Source organism: Mus caroli, unplaced genomic scaffold (genome assembly GCF_978045245.1).
Source record: "Mus caroli unplaced genomic scaffold, Mus_caroli_1 scaffold_9, whole genome shotgun sequence".
Classification (NCBI taxonomy): domain Eukaryota; kingdom Metazoa; phylum Chordata; class Mammalia; order Rodentia; family Muridae; genus Mus; species Mus caroli.
Genome location: NW_028227264.1, coordinates 83,401,945 through 83,416,208, shown reverse-complemented (window position 1 = coordinate 83,416,208; position 14,264 = coordinate 83,401,945). Strand labels below are relative to the sequence as shown.

The window sequence follows — 14,264 nt, the reverse complement described above, 5'->3', positions numbered from 1 at the left end:
AGCAAAGGGTTTTGTTTTGTCACCTCCATTAGATTTTGCTGTAATGAATGATAAAGGAGATGCTTCAGGAAAAGAAAATATTTGGCCATATTACCAATGGATTTTAAGTAATGAGGCAGGTGCTAGTACCAGTCTGTCAGCCTTTGCACTGCTGACTGGCACCTTTCATGAGATACTGAATGTTTCTGCCACACTTTCCAATACCTCTGCCCATTTAGATAATGTGAAAACTAATAGAGTTATCAGAAATATGACTACCTCTCCAGTAGAAGTTTGTGTTAGTCCTCCATTTTTCTTTATATTGGCTGAATTTCAAAATGATACAGAATGGTTAGATTGTACAAATATCACTTGTCTTTTGACACAATGCTGGAATGGAACGAAATTCTTAGCCTTAGTGGTACAGCTACCAATCTTGGTCCCTGTACCTGTTGAGGCAGATCCAGAGAAGTTCCCAATAATGAGTCTAGCTAGGCAGAAGATAGATTTTGGAATCACAGCTGCCATTGTCACTGCCATTGTGGTGTCTGCAGCATCAGTGGTTACCGCAGGAATTGCTATGGCCAATCAAGTTAATAGTGCTGACACCATTAGTCAGATAGCAGAAAGAACTTCTGAGGCATTACTCACTCTGCAAAGGGTGGATTCACATATCGCCTCAGGATTAATGTTATTGAATCAGAGAGTGGATATTTTACAGCATAACATGGAACAGATGATGGATGTCATTCAAATGAGTTGTGTGGCATTCACTCCGCATGTATGCATTACTCCCAATAGGTATATTAATAATTCTTTTATTAAAAGTACAGACCTATCAAATTATCTGAAGGGGAACTGGTCGCAGGAGCTGGACAGGTTGCAGAAGAGGCTGCAGATACAGATCCTGAACCTTAATGGAACCAGAGTGGAACCTGTGACCTTTGGAGACTTTACCTCTTGGCTTGCCTCTGCTTTCTCTTACTTTAAGGAATGGGTGGGAGTGATTTTGTTTGGTGCTGCCATATGCTGTGGACTGGCGTTCATGCTCTGGTTGGTATGCAAATTTAGAACCCAACAAAAACATGACAAGGTGATTATAACTCAGGCACTATTAGCTATTGAAAATGGCACCTCCCCTGAAGTTTGGTTATCTATGCTCAAGAATTAGTCGGCATCTGAGTTCTCTGCTCTTGCGCATGAGAGAGACTCAACAATCATTGATCAGCCCTTGCACATTGCTGCACACGACAGGGTGATCATGATTTCCCCACTAATTCATTTTTTGGCTGGCCTCTTTTGCAGAGTTCGCCCTAGGTCATTTAGCAGTTACTGTCACACAGCACTGGGGTATCCAGAGACGAGCAACTTTCCTCATGCACAGGCCAACCTAAGACATGGGGCCCGGTGGCAATATGGTTACCCTACGACGGGAAAGGCTGTGACATTAGAGGAACGACCTAAAACAGGAGCCACAGTGGATGGACATAATTGCACAGGCCTAGTCCAGCCTCATTTTATTAAAACAAAAAGGGGGAGATGTGGGAAGCCACATGTGCCGTTGCAGAGTGGCGCAGGCTTCTGCTGGCCACCACGCATAAGTTTGAGCAAATGACCAATGCTTACTTATGCAGTAAAGTTTTTCGCCAAAACACTGCCTGGCCCGGGCATGATAATGAGGCTCTGCAAAGTACTGAGAGAATATCCAATCAGATGTGAGATATGCAAATGAGGCATGATAATGAGGTACTGAGAGAATAACCAATCAGATGTGAGACATGCAAATGAGGTATGCTAATGAGGTACTGTGAGATGCTGAGAGAAAGTAGCCAATCAGATGAGGAACATGCAAATGAGGTATAGTGCATAACCAATCCAGGTGTGAGACACGCCTCTCCTAGGCCTATATAAGCAGCACCAGTTCTGGGCTCGGGTCTCTTTGCCTCTACAATCAAGCTCTCCCAATAAACATGTGCAGAAGGATCCTGTTGCAGCGTCGTTCTTGCTGGTGGAGTCGGACGGACGCGCGCACGAGAAAACAAGCTTGGGGAACTTCCAGGGGCTTTACCTTCCAGGGAGAAACACTCTAAGTCAGGGTCTCACAAGAGCACATAATGCAAAGGACCAAAGTTCAGTTTCCAGAACGCTGGGTGGCTCGCAACAATCTGTGACTCTAGCTCCGGTGGATCTAGTGCCTTCTCTTCTGGCTTCTATAGCAACAAAACCACAGACAGACACACGTATACCTGATTTTAAATTTAAAAACAAAAAATTAGTATATGTCTACTCTTGCACATGATCAGTAAGATAATATACTAAGTTCAGACACTCACATATCAACCCTTGCATGTCCCTCCCCATGAGCACCATCCAACCAAAGCTATATGGAGAGAGTTGAGATTAACTGTTTTGATGTCGCTGCCTACATAAGGTTCTTTCAACCCTTATGGCTAGCCACCATTCAACTATTCAACAATTATTTATTTAGTATCTAGACTCCATACTCAATGTAGGGAACATGAGTTTCATGTTCCATGGGATCATAGATACATAATAGAAGCAGCCAATAGAAGGTTACATATGGTGTGGTTGGATGCAAATAACAGCTCAGGAAGAGGGTGATAGGTTCAGCAGGATGAATTCTAAGTGCTGATTTGATCCTGAATCACAAGTGATGAAAATGCAAGTAGAGGTGAGGAAGAGCCTGGAGCCCAGCATAGGAGAACACCTCAGTGTCATAGACAAGGCTGCAGTCCAGTGGTTCTGCAGAGATCTAAGTGCCTGTAATGTCACTTCACACACCCTCCAGAGGAAACACCACCCTCTCTGCACACTGACATTCAACATCATTTCAGGCTAAGTCTTGTGAACAAATAGACAGCTGGGATGGGTTGTGGTCTGCATTTTTATTCCCAACACAGGGGTGACAAAAACATGGCTTATTCTATGTTGCTGCACTAAGACACAGCTCAAGGAGTAGAAAAATGATCTAAGATGTGGGAGGCCAAAGATGGGGTTCCCTGACTCCTGAGTATTGAGTTGCTATTAGAAAACAACAGAGGAGTCAGGAATGAAGGGGTTGGTCCATGGACCTGCAGTGAAGAGCCTGGGACCAGGGGCTCTCAAACTCCTGGACCTCCAGGTGCCACTGGGTCTTGAGGAGTTGGGAATGGAGGTGGGGATACCTAACAGCCCAGGGCAGTTGTCTGGGAGTGCAGAAGAGCCTTCTTCACGAGACTTAGGCTGCAGCTCTGTAGTTGAAGGCTTTCTCCATGTTCCCCATGGAAGCTCTTGATGAAAGAGACACTCCTTGGTTCCAAACAGTTTGTTGACTGTTCTTTGTGGAAAATCGATGCATACCACCTTCTCAGGACCTTTTGCAGGAAGGAATGTCTGGGAAGGGAAGCTTATTGGCTAAACCTTCAGGGCCTCTAGATACCTCATTAGCATGGAGAACTCTGTTCTGAGCTATATAACTGATGTGGGGACTGTGGTCACGTGTTCCAGGACAGGAATCTAGTAGGAAATATCTACTGTCTCAGGTGTGTACCTGAGGGCTAGGGGGGTCTCAGACCCACTCAACCTTACCAAGATTCCTGGCACTGTCCACTGCTTCCACAATGGGTGTTTGAGTTCAAGAATGAAAGTTGTAGGCTTTTTTGTTGTTTTTGAGTTGGAGTTTTTCTGTGTAGTCCTGGCTTCCCTGGAACTTTCTCTGTAGACTAGACCTCAAACTCACAGAAATCCATCTACCTCTGCCTCCTGAGTGCTGTGATTAAAGGAATGTGCTACCACCACCAAGACTTATTTTTTAATTCACAGTTAAACTTAAAGAAGAAATCCTCTTCTTTCAAAGGATAGGAAAGCCTACAATGACATAGGGCAGCAGCATCATAGTAAGAGAAACTCCCAGGTCACCCCCTGACAGGGTCAGCACACTCTGTCCAAGTGTCACATTCCATGATGATGTGATGGATAGCTTCCACTGGCAACTTGATGAGATTTAGAATCACCATGGAATAGATCTCTGTGTGTATCTGTGAGGAATTTTCTACATTATGTGGGGAAATTCATCCTAAATGAAGGTAGCACCTAAGTGAGGTCCCAGACTGAATGAAAAGGAGACAGCAAGTTGAATACCAGATCTATTGCTCTCTCTGCTTCCTGATTGTGATTAGCTGTCTCCTGGTCCTGATGTCATACCTTCTGTGCCATGACAGACTGTACCTCCTGGGACTGTAAAGCCAAGGCAACCCTTCCTTCTTTCCTTCCTTCCTTCCTCCCTTCCTTCTCCCTCCCTTCCTCCCTCCCTCCCCTCCTTCCTCCCTTCTTTCTCCCTCCCTCTTTCCCTTCCTTCTCCCTCCCTCCCTCCCTCCCTCCCTCCCTCCCTCCCTCCCTCCCTCCCTCCCTTCCTTCCTTCCTTCCTTCCTTCCTTCCTTCTGTCATTCATGCTAAACATTTTGTTGCAGCGATGGGTCTGGCAATGGACACAGATAGCATATTATTGAAATTCATTTATATTTACTAGGATTTAAATTTAAATTCTGTGGACCCAAGAGAAATGCACTCTCCTGCTCAGCTGCATTGTGCTGTTCCTAAAGCCATTGCTTATTAAACATTAATACCTGGGTGGGGGATAGCAGAAATACTCTCACTGAGAAATAATATGAGAAGGTGCAACACGGGCTGCTGGGCAAGAAAGGGTATCATGTCTTACCCAGCTGTAAACCTTAAGAAGTGCAATGCCAGCTTACCAGGTGAATAATGCCCATTGGTACAAAAGTGGAGTACTTCTGTTACGGGAACAACTGCTGCTTTCCAGTTGGATTCAATGCCCCAGGAGGATAGTCATGACTCGTACATACTGTGAACCAGGTTAAATATCCATGGCTGTGGAGGTCACTGGCCTTAGTGGGGGGACTTATTATCATTTCAATAAATTGACATGCATCAAGCTGCCTTGCGAATATTATGTTTATACCCATCAGCAAATGTACTCTCAACCTTAATCAGAGAAGCTTCTCCTCGCATTGAACAGTGGAGGGTGCAGAGATCGATCCTGTTCTAGGGTGAGAAGAAGTAGCTGTAGAGTGCTCAGTTCTAGGCAGGACATTTACACCAGCTTCTCTGAACCTCCAGGAACACTGTGGAAGAGCGAGCAGATATGATGTTAGAGCTGGAAGACAGGGAGAAGGGCTGATTAGTGCTATCACGAGAGCATGGCACAGCAATTCCAATGGTGTTCTCAGCAGCTGCCATTGCCTGCATGAGGACGGCACAAGATGGATTGTCAGCCGTCAATTGTGGGTGATAGAGCAGATCGTGGAACCCTACACTTCCTATAGAACTAATCGTTATCAGTAGATTCTGGGGGAAGGGCAGTCATTGCCTTCTGTTGTGTATTGACCAGTGAGTCCACCAGGCTCCCTCCAGTGGAGTGTTCCAAACCCATGGTCACACAGACCATCCTGGTTAACAACAATGGGTCACAAATCAAAATGAAAAGGTAAGAATTTGAGAATGGGATTTATAAGGAGGGAAGGAGGAGGATGGGTAGGAAGGAGATGGGGGGATAATCATAATGCATTATATACATGAATATACTTGTCAAAGAACAAATTTATCAATAAAGAGAAAAATAAAAATTAATAATAACAAAAACTTAAACAGAAAAAGGAATATTTTTGTCTGGATTTTTTAAAAGCTCTATTTTTATGGATACCTTTTAACTGTTCATAAATTTTCATGTACCAGCCTCTTTTAGAAAATGGGGTGGTTTGAACCTCCCAGGCCAGAATATTCCGAAAAGCAATTCTTTGTTGATCCCCATTTTTTTCTTACATCCCATAAGTCATTTTTATTACCTTCCCACCCCCATAAATATTTCAACTGCGTCCTCTCGTCTTAATCCTACCGCCATCGGTTGGCTCAAGCCTTCTAAACCTTTTTACCCAGTGCAGCAATTACCTTCCAACTGCTTCCCATGTCTTTACCTTTGCCTGATCTCTTCCAAACACTGCCCAGAATAATATTCCCCAAAGGAAAATGAGGTGATTTTTCATCTCTGTTCAAAATGTTCCAAAGCATCCCACAGATGCACTAAACACCCCAAACCCTTCCCTTTCAGAAGACTCTCAAAGTGAGGTGTTATACCCCTTCTCAGCCCTACCAATCCCACTTCCAACCCAACATTCATGTTCCTACCAACAGAAGTCCCCAGTACCCTCTCAGTCTCCCAACATCTGCATCTAATCTTCCATCAAATCTTTTCACTATGGACTCCACTCAGCATCCGAGGCTCCACACAGCTGTAGATACCTTGTTCTTTCCCTGCTCGCTCATCCTGCTTGGGATTGAAAGCCCTTCTGTGCTGTACACATGTTATCCCCTGGCTTTTGTCTTCTGATCCACACAGCTCAGAAGGCTCTGTTGTGGAAGGGAACTAGTAACTTTCCTATTGCCATGATAAAATACCCTGTCAAAAGCAAGTTAATGAAAAAAAAAAAAAGATTATTGTGGCTTACGGTCGGGGAAGACATGGCTGGCAAGAGGCAGAAAGGCATGGTGGCTGGAACAGGAAGCTGGTTGGTCCTACTTCATCCCTATACAGGAAGCAAGGAGAGAACAAGAGGTGAGGTGAAGCTATAAATCCTCAAAGGATGTCCACAAGATAATAGGCCTAACTTCCTCCAGCAGGACACCACTACTAAAGAGGCCATAGCCTCCCTAAACAGTATCATCAACTGGGGACCATGTTCAAACACATAAACTGTGATGGTTTGTATATGTTCTCCCCAGGGAGTGGCAGTATTAGAATGTGTGGCCCTGTTGAAGTAGGTGCGTCACTGTGGGTGTGGGCTTTAATACCCTCATCCTAGCTATCTGGAAGGCAGTATTCTGCTAGCATCTTTCATATGAAGATGTAGAACTCTCAGTTCCTCCTGCCCCATGCCTGCCTGGATGCTGCCTTGTTCCCACCTTGATGATAATGGATTTAACATCTGAACCCATAAGCCAGCCCCAATTAAATGTCCTTTATAAGACTTGCATTGGTCATGGTATCTGTTCATGGCAGTAAAACCCTAACTAAAACAGAAGTCTAAGGGGGACAGTTATTACTAAAACCATGACAGATGGTGTGTGACTAGTGATTTGGGGCTAACTTTCACCTGTTCCTAGGTCAATGATTAACAGAGCCTCTTTCACTCTCAAATGTGTTAAATAAATTACATCAAAGTTATTTATAAAAGCACATTTGATCAAGACCAATTGCTGGGGCTCGTTTCTTCTTCTTTCATTTTATTTTTTCTTTCCCTCTTGCTTTCCTATTTGGATAATATGACTGGCTGTGTCCTTAGAATACTCTTTAAAACTGCTTCTATGCTTATACTGCAAACCAACAGTCTTTTTATTCTTATGATATATGGCGCCGCTCTCTTTTCCTGCCCCACCTTCTGCTTCTCTCCTAGTGCTCCCACAGTTCAAGAATCTCCATGGTTATCTTACTACATACCTGTGGCAACTTCAGATAGAAATGAGCCTCAGTCAGAAAAATGTGCAGGATAGAGGGGGGGGGGTTGCTGACATGGTTCTTGTGACTTCCTTGCTCAGTATAATCCACCTGCCCCAAGACAAGACAAGATACAGAAATGTTCTTGAATTCTGGACCTCAGAGCACTCAGGAGACAGTGCAGCAATTCTCAAAGTCAAAATATGGTTCCATTTTTAAAGTTAAAATATCTCTATTCCAAAATTATATATAAAACCATCATTTGAATAATAATAATCCAGATAGTCCAAGCTCAGAATATTGTTTCTCTGTAGGTCTTACCTCACTCTCTTAGAGACAGAGAGAGAAATAGCTACTTTAACATAAAACAATTATGGTTTTGTGGATGAGAAAAGATCCCAGTAGTAACTGAGTAGGGATAGCAAGTGTGTGTGTGTGTGGGGGGGTGTTCTAGTATGACTATCTTGGTATGGGCTCATTAGAGTGACATAGATAAAGAGCCATGAGGGTAGGTATGGGCTCCAAAAGAGGGACTCAATTTGATTAGTGATATCTGTCTTGGGCATACAATTTAGAAAGTAGCTACATCGAGATCTGTGTGTTAGCTAAGTCTATCCATGAACACAGGGGTGTTACAGAGAGTCAGACCCATTAATGAATGCTGATTCAGCAGGTCCAACTCCATTTTATTGATCTCATACCTAAAGCCTTGGAATGGAAACTTCTCAGTGTCTCCACCTCAACCAGTAAGTAGTTCAATCATCAACAGCCAAGGGCCTGCTCCAATAGATATTAGTCCATCTGAAGGCTGACAAGCACTGTTAGCTCAATGGGTATAATGCTTGGAAGTACCCGAGTTCGGATCCTCAACATCTGCTAGCAAGCTAATGATGACGGCATGATTCTGTCATCTCTGCACTGGGACTAAGAGACAGCAGATCCCTGGAACTTTCTGGTTAGTCAATCCAGCCTTATCAGTGAGCTCAAGCTAGGTGTGAAAGTCTGTCTCAAGAACTATGGTAGAGAACAACTGAAATAAACACCCAGAGTTGAACTGTGGCCTCTACACAGATGTATACACATTCACACATACATCTATACTCACACACACACACACACACACACACACACACACATATGTACACACACACACACACACACACAGTAAAAGCAAACTAGGCTGAGACAAGGCTCAGAGAGGAGGAAGGCTAAACACCCATCTTCTGACCCGTTTTTGAAGTGATTATCCTTACATGTAACAACAACAAAACAAACAGAAGATGAATGAGGCCCTTGTAACAGGCCATGTGAATGTTTCTAGATTTAAACGTCACAAGCAATAGGCAATCTCCAAGCCTTAACAAGGAAAATCTATTTTTAAAGCAGCTTAGCTCCAGCTGGCTCTGTCACTGAATAAAGTCAGCTTGTCCCCTAGGAGTGAGCATCAGGACGTGTAGGTCACCCAGTATCTGGGACATGTGTGCTCTGTTTAGAATTTTCCAGGAGGGGTTGGAATGAACCATGACAGCTGTGAGAACAATTTACACGGGCTCTTGACACCAAAGACAGTTGTGTGATGTGAGTCACTGGCTCTATGTTTAAAAACAGCTTGGTGCTAATTTTGCCATCAAATATGATTAGCCTTGATTATGAGTTTGTTTCTGCTGGGTCTCTTGTTTCTGGATATGAACCAGTTTGGATTCTGTGTGAACAATGGTATAGGTAGCAGGTCTAGATAGCAAGAATGAATACTTTCGACTGTCTCTTCTTCCAACCATCAAGTCCGATGTTCTCAGAAACTGGCTATAATACAGAAGAGTGGCTAAGAAGACCCCTGAGAAGGACACCAGCTACATTCTCCAACTTGCTCACCCTGAGTCCTTTCAAACGCCACACTTAATTAGAATTAAGATCATTTCCATCCAGTTCAAATCCCACAGCAACATTTGCTTGGAGTTCATTTATCCGTAAATATCATCTCCAGACCTCAAAGTGCCGTTCCTCTGTGAACAGACCTTACACACCCCTGCTTCTCTGCCTGCCCCATGTCCACCGCACTTCATCTAAAGGAATTACTCTTCAGTGGTGAATTTTCCAGTTCAATATATTTTAGTTTTCTCTAGTCAGATAAATGTTAATTCGAACCTCACAGAGAAAATTATTCTAAATTTTAGAGGCTAGTAATAATGACCTTCCTGTCCTCATGAGAGCATAGTTGTAAGTGTTTTTCTTAAACCGTGATGCATTTGGGTGGGTGTGAAGATTCTAAGATCTATATGGGGCATTGTTCTTTCCACAGAGATACCACAGGCTCTCTGATAAAACTCAGGGCTGTGGATGAGTCTCCTCTTTTAAAATTGTTGGTTAGTGATATTGTGAAGAGTCCCCTCAAAAGACAGCATCGTTGATTGCTCTTGGTTACCTCTCAGAACCTTATGGTGAGACCCTGTGTATTCACGGATGTCTATTGCTGAACAGATCACATACGTGAGTCATAGGACGTGAGAAAGCAAGAGGTACCAGTTTGGAAGCTTTGTCCCCACTGGCCAACTCTGATAGTGCTGAAGGGTCCTATGCACACTGCCAGAAGACAAACATCACCGTCATTTTACTGAATGTTAGAGCTGTAAAAACTCTAGCAACAATGGATGCTACAGCTGTCAAAACCCAGTTCTATATCAAATACATAATGAACCCGAGATGTCTCTGGCAGCACTTACCTGTGTTTTATCCTGCAGCTCCGCCATCGCCTTGGTTCTGAACATACAACACGCTCAATTTCCAAGCACACGCTGTCATACCATGCAATGTATCATATGCAATGCCAGTGAACACTGCCAGAAATACCTTACACACATGTCAGACTGTTGTATATTGTGAATGGTAGGGTTTTACTGCATGCTACGCTGTCTACACTTAAAGAGTCAGTACCATTAAATTACAAAAACCAAAGATTTAGTATTTCCCCATGGTTGTTTTTCCTTAATATGTAAATATCAAATTGCTGTCTATCTTTGGAATGGATAAAATTATAATGATTAATTAATTAACTAATGGGGTGTTGTATAACTACATGTGTGTCTGTGTACTATATGCATGCCTGGTACCTGGGGGCAGGAAGAGGGCATACGATTCCCTGGAACTGGAGTTGCCAATGGTTGTGAATTTCCCTGTGAGCTCTGGAAGTCAAACTTGGGGCTCTTGGAAGAGCAGCAAACGCTCTGAACCTCAGTGCCCTGGCTCTGTAGAAGAAAATAAAATGTTTCCTTTTAAGCATTGCTCTTTGACTTGCTGCCTTGGGTTTCGTTTCTTTTGTTCTTTTGAACCGTTGAATGAATTTCGGCTTGGCATCGGGATGGCATTTTCAACAGTTTCTGAAATATCCCTAAACATACTTCTGCCTTTTGTGTCACATATTTGCACAAAGAAATTTTCTCAGCACTGACGATTATAAAATCCAAACATCAATGAGCTCTGGGGAAAGCAATGGCCTCTGCCCTACAGTGTCACAGATTCAGCTAAGATTTAATTCCTTGCGCAAAAATAAACAAGCACATCCACCGCGCTGGTGTGCCAAATTGCCGTTGCCTGTAATAAATTATGAAAGTATTGTGTTATAAAATCATACAAAAGAATTGTTTTAAAATAAATTCATTATGATTTATCATCAGTAAATATTTGAGTGTCTGCTTTATACTTCTATAGTGTTGGTTGTATCTGTTGTTGCAATTAACAACAACAACAAAAAACTTGGACAAAATCAACTTAAGGGGAAATGTTTGTTTTGACTTACAATTCAGAAAGATAATGCCCATCTTGACACAGACTATGAAGGCACGGTGGGAAGAGATGCAAGAGAAAAGGCAAGCAAGACCTAGGCAGAATCAGTTTGAGTTACAGTACCTTCACCCCCTGTCCTGGGCTTAGAAATCATTTGCGCTATCTGCTTGTGATGTTTCTTGGCTTCCATTCAGGTGGAGTGTAGTCTCCCCTCCCCCAGCCTGAAACCTGCTTGCTCAGGGGTGGAGCTTCCTGCTCATTCGTTCTGCCACGCCCACTGCTAGACCTGCCGCTTTGCTGTTTGGAGCCACACACATGCTCACCCTGCTACTGGACCCTGAGATTATTTGGCGGGAATCGGGTCCCCTCCCCCTTCCTTCATAACTGAGTGTCGAAACAAGTAAAATTGAGCTTTGATCAGAGTGATTTTGACTTGGCTCCATTCTTTCTTCCGCCCCGTCTAGTTCCTCTCTTGCAGCCCGAGTTGCCATCTCAGTTGAACCGTTCGTTGCGAGCTGCTGGTCGGCCGCAACAGTTGAGTGTATAGGATGTGTGTGTGTGAGATTACTGAGAGTCCGGTTAGGTGATGGGAGAATACCATTCTGCTTGTGAGTGGCCCCGCTGCGTGTGATGAAACCCTGGACTAAATAAAAAGGAGAAACCGAGCCAAGCAGGAGCATTTGGCACCCTCTGATTCCTGAGCATGGATGCACCAGTCACCTTCTGCTCCTGAAGCTGTATCTTACCGATAGTATCGTTAGGAACTTTGAGCCAAAACCAAACTGCTCTTTGCTTACACTGACCTTCCAGTTATGCTGTTGTAGCAGAAACAAGACAAATAACTAACGCTCTGCTGTGGGCAAAGGGAGAAGACACCGGAAGGGGAAGGTAGGAGCCTCTCTCGACCCAGTTTCTCCAAAGTAGGAGAGGTGAAGAATGAAGGGGGCCAGCCAAGGCAATAATGATTTCCTGAGTCAATCCAAGACTAGTTCAGACATGCTCCAGAGAAGGAAAGAGTCCCCAAAGACCAATCCGAACTTAGAATGGTGAGGACAAGCTTCCGAGGGAGACCAGAGCCAAGCACTGCATGCTGAGTAGAAGTCAGACAGGTGAAGACTTGGAGGAAAGCTGTCCAGGTGAACCGGGATGTGGGAGGTGACAAGAGAAGGGACAAATGCCAGAGTGCCTCCCTCACCCTAGTTTCCTTTAAACTGGGGGATACAGCGAGCAGCTCGATACTGGCTCTCTTAAAAGATGAGAGAAGTTGGCTGAGGCTGCGCAGTAAGGTAGTTGAGGACTGAGCTTGTGGGCAGTCCTGCGGAGCCAGGGATGCACCTTTGAGTGAGGGGGACGGAGCAGGAGGAGGTTGCGTACCTTGAAATACATAAAACACTACAGAGCCGAGCTTACCCAGGATAACAGTACTCATGAGCCTGTGAGCTTCCTGACTCTCAAAATTAAAAGTAAAAACTGTACAAAACCGAATATGGAAAACACCAGAGATGCATAAAGTGTGTACTTTCCAGACTAGAAGTGTCTGGACCGTGAAAGAGTGCCAGGTAAAATACAATTTTGTGCCCAATACTCTATACAAAATGAAACACTCTATGGGGAAGACTCTTAAGAACCCACATCTTAAATAGACTTCCTGGAGACTCGAACACACTCTCAAACGCGCTGTATTAAGTCAGAACTGAATCTGGATGTCAGAAAATTCAAGTCTCTCTTCTACTCTTTTGACCTTTGAAGGAAAATATAGATATTAAACAAGTGCAAAACAAAGACGCGCATGCATCTAGTGTTGAGAAAAGTTCCCAAATAGTTAATAGACGGAGAACTCCAAGGTTAGAATTCTTTCCTCCCTCTCTTGCCTGTACATAAATAATCAGTGTTCTTGTCTGCCAGCTCTGCTGAGCATAGAGCTTTCTTGTGTGATTATTTATACTGTTGGGTGCATCACACAAAATACAAGACATAAATCCCTCACGTGAGACTGTCAGCTTGGAGAATGCGCGTTTTCTACCTCGGTGTGATATGAGCCTTGACTGCTCTCAGAGGAGTCTGTACTGGGAGCCTATGAAGAGATCTACCATCCTAAGTTAAGAGGACAGAGAGACGCCTCTTTGCCTTATAAAGAGTCTGTCGTTACAGTTTTCCACACTGACCATAGTCTTGGTTTTGTTTATTTTTTTTCAAAAGTAAAATACAAAAGACAAGTCCACTCCATAAGGAAGAGCCCATCACTATGAGGAAAGACCAAATACAAGATTGTTAGGGAATCCATTTCACCCTTTCACTTGCACATGGATGGAGGATGAAAGCTAGAGTCCCACTTTAACATGAAGGACAAAGAGGACCGATTAGGAAGAGATGAGGGCATGAAAGGGAAAATAAAAGAGAGATGTGGGAGGGAGAGGGAGGGAGGAAGGGAGGGAGGGAGGGAGGGAGGAAGAGGAGGAAGAAGAATAATGAAGTTAAGCCTTAGGGCTGGAGAGATGGCTCAGTGGATAAATGTGATTAACACACAAGCACAAAGAAGGACCTGAGTTCAAATCCCCAGAACCCAAATAAAAACCAGACTCATAATGTGAAAGTCTATAGTTAGCTAGTAGTTCTCAACCTTCCTAATGCTGGGATTCTTCCATACAGTTAATTCCTCATGTTGTGCTGACCCCACAACCATGAAATTATTTTTGCTGCTGCTTTATAACTTTTGCTACTGTTACAATTTTTGTGATGTTAGTGATTTTGTTACTGTTATGAATCATAATGTAAATATCTGTGTTTCCCAGTGACCTCCACAAAGAGGGCATTTGACCCCTCCAAAGGGGTCGTGTGACCCACAGGTTGAGAACCACTGTTTTGTAATCTTAGTTCTACAGGAGAGTAGGAGGTGAATCTAGAGACCCTGTTTCAAACAAGGTGAAAGGCAAAGCCTGAGACTTGAAGTTGTACTTTTAGCCTCCACATAGGGGTCATGGTTCATGTGTACCTG

The 14,264-nt window shown here is 43.7% G+C and overlaps 1 long non-coding RNA gene across 1 annotated transcript; it reads right to left on the bottom strand.

Moving 5' to 3' along the window:
• Nucleotides 1-1,797: 1,797 nt before the first annotated feature.
• LOC110302838 (uncharacterized) lies at nucleotides 1,798-11,454 on the bottom strand. The gene is made up of 5 exons (XR_002378860.3): nucleotides 11,393-11,454; nucleotides 7,493-7,600; nucleotides 6,504-6,581; nucleotides 4,984-5,123; nucleotides 1,798-2,225 (listed from the first exon to the last, which is right to left on the bottom strand). It is a non-coding gene; the product is annotated as an uncharacterized LOC110302838 (long non-coding RNA).
• Between the last annotated feature and the right edge of the window lie 2,810 nt (nucleotides 11,455-14,264).